General features: G+C 51.5%; 1 non-coding gene across 1 annotated transcript; it reads left to right on the forward strand.

The window, feature by feature from the left end:
* Positions 1–1,213: 1,213 nt before the first annotated feature.
* On the forward strand, positions 1,214–1,379 carry LOC128121120 (U1 spliceosomal RNA). The gene has a single exon (XR_008222069.1). It is a non-coding gene; the product is annotated as a U1 spliceosomal RNA (small nuclear RNA).
* The last annotated feature ends 1,432 nt before the right edge of the window (positions 1,380–2,811 follow it).

The raw sequence follows: 2,811 nt of genomic DNA on the forward strand, positions 1-2,811 counted from the left end.
GAAGTTACCTAAAGACTTTGGGGACCTTACTCTGAAGCCACGGATGTTTGCCTCAGCCCAATATGATGGTCACACAGACCAGCTCTGGACTCACGTGGAAGGGACTTACACAAGAGAGTGAACATGGAGACGTAAAAACCACAAACATCCTGGAGGAGTGTGTATGTCACCCCTAACAGCTAAGCCTGGCTTGGTGCACGTGGGTGACCAGGATATTCCAAGTGTCCATCTTTCCAGCCTGAAGTCAGAAGACACAGCCAGGGGCAAGTCATGTGACCTCAGTCCAGCCAATTGGATACCCTCTGTCAAAGCTCTACATCTTTAGTGAATTAGCAAATGGTGCTGGCAAATGCTGCAGCTGAGCACAGCAGGGCACACCTTCATCCCAGCAGTCAGGAGGTGAAGGCTCAATGATTGTGAGTTCAAGGCCAGCCTGGATTACACAGCTTCCTATGCCTGGCTTGAGACTTCCGGGCTGCTCTCCCGCCCCCTATAGGGCATCCGTGATTCATTTCCTCGCTTTAAACCTGGTTTTCAAACCTTTCTGACAATTCAGGACTGTCCAGGCAATGCATTGAATAAATTAAATTGTGCTTAAGCCAATCTGAGTTGGCTTGTGCTTCTACACAGCCACATCCCCTGACCGAGACCCTGGCTGCTTTTCCACATTTTCTAAAATAAATGTATGTTTCTCTTATGCTTGGGTGGGAGGGCAGGGTAGGGAGAAAAGTCCTTTTGAAAACACTCCAGGGCTCTGGCCAACTAAAGCCCCTCTTGAGGGCCGCCTTTCTTCTTGCAGAGAGTAAGAGTTCTCACCTCATTTGGGCACAGACATACACAATTCCAGCAAGTTAAAAGGAGGAGGAAGGTGTGAGACCTGTGGGAGTTTGGCTGTGAGTCAAGTCACCGGCCTGTCTATTGACACATGACACCACACTTTGAACACTGGCAGAACCCTGCTCTCACCAATGGCGACAGATAGAGTTCAAGACGCCAAGATCTGAAGACCATCTCCCGCCAGGGTCTCCCTCATCCTTTCACCCCCTACCATGCTTTTAGGACCAAAGCCAGAAGAGCCACTGAAGGAAGCGACAAAGACCACAGCTTGCAGATGAAGAGTTAAACGTGGAGACCTCATCCACAGTTGTTACAAGAAAAAACTCCAATTCTAGGCTCTGGCGTGAAGAGGTGGGGTAGATAGAAAAGAGTCACAGTACTTATCTGGCAGGGGAGATGCCGCGACCACAAAGGAGGTTTTCCCAGGGCGAGGTTTGTGCATTGTACTCCGGATGTGCTGACCCCTGCCATTTCCCCAAATGTGGGAAAAACTTGACTGCATAATTTGTGGTGATGGGGCACTGTGTTCATGCTCTCCCTTTAAAGTTAAAAAAAAAAAAAAAGAGTTGAAACACAGCTGGCGGGGTGGCTCAGTGCATAGGTCCCTGCTGCACGAACATGGGCCCTGAGTTTGGATCCCCAGCTCCCATGTAAAAAGTCAAGGGTGGCCTTGCCCATGCTGGTGACCCCAGTGCGGTGAGGGGCCAAGACAGGAGGATTCCTGGGGACTTACGGCTGCCAGCCTATCTCCAGGTTCAGGAAGAGGCCCTGTCTGTTGGGAGTAAGGTGGAGAACGATAGAGCAGGACACGTGATGTCCTCTGGCTTCCAAGTGTCCACAGGCACGTGTATCTGCACACACATGTGCATACAACCACACACATATAAAATGAGAATCAAGGTGGGGGTGGAACAATTAGGGCCACCTCTCACAGGGTGAACATTTGTTCCAAGAGTGAGATAGGAGGCAAACTGGCCCTCAGTACGTGAACAACAACCCCACCACCACACACACACACACACACACACACACACACACACACACACACACACACACATGCACGCACGCATGCACACACACACACATACACACACACACACGCACATGCACGCATGCACGCACGCACGCACGCACGCACGCACGCACACACTGGTACCCAGTGGCTTAAAACTCATTGCCTTCCATGCAGCATGCAACACAGCCAGCCACTTTGTGTGCCTTCTCAAACACAGAGAGGGTTCTTCCAGGGTGGAAAAGCACAGTGTCCCGTCGGCTTGCAGAGAGATGGCATACGGACCTTTAATAAAGCGCCACCCTAAGAGAGGCTCGGGGGGGTGGGCACTGCCTCTGCACAGCCTGCCCTCAGCTCCATGCTCCCTGTGGGGACTCCTAGGCAGGAGCAGTCTCTCTGTGGAGGCTTTTTTTCCCCTGCGTCATCCTCAAATTTGCCCTCAGAGAGAGCAGGCTCAGAGAAGCCAGAGTGGGCACTAAGGACCACCCAGCCCCTGCTCAGTGGCTGTTAATTCAGAGTTCGTTCTTTAATTCGTGTGTGTGTGTGTGTGTGTGTGTGTGTGTGTGTGTGTGTGTGTGCAGGTGCACAAGCGGGATTGGGGGGGCATGTGCATGTGTGACACAGAAGCTAGAGAACAACCTTGACCACCATACTTCAGACACTATCCGCCTTGTTTTATTTGAGGCAGGGTCTCTCCATGGCCTGGAACTCACTGGCTGGCCAGCTAGCAAGCCCCAGGGATTCTTCAGTCTCTACATTCCCAACACAGGGATTGTTAGCACACACTACCATGTCTAGCTGTCTTACATAGGTCTTGGGCATTCAAGTCCTTGTGCTTACTGGCGAGGCAAGCATTTTATCAATGAACTCCCATCTCCCATCCCCACGCCCTCCCCTCTCTTGAGTGAGCTCACAACGGCCAAAAGCAGCTGATTCTGAACTTGACCAAGAGAGAGATTTCT

This window comes from Peromyscus californicus, unplaced genomic scaffold (assembly GCF_007827085.1).
Source record: "Peromyscus californicus insignis strain IS unplaced genomic scaffold, ASM782708v3 Scaffold_2__1_contigs__length_46816999, whole genome shotgun sequence".
NCBI classification, from domain to species: domain Eukaryota; kingdom Metazoa; phylum Chordata; class Mammalia; order Rodentia; family Cricetidae; genus Peromyscus; species Peromyscus californicus.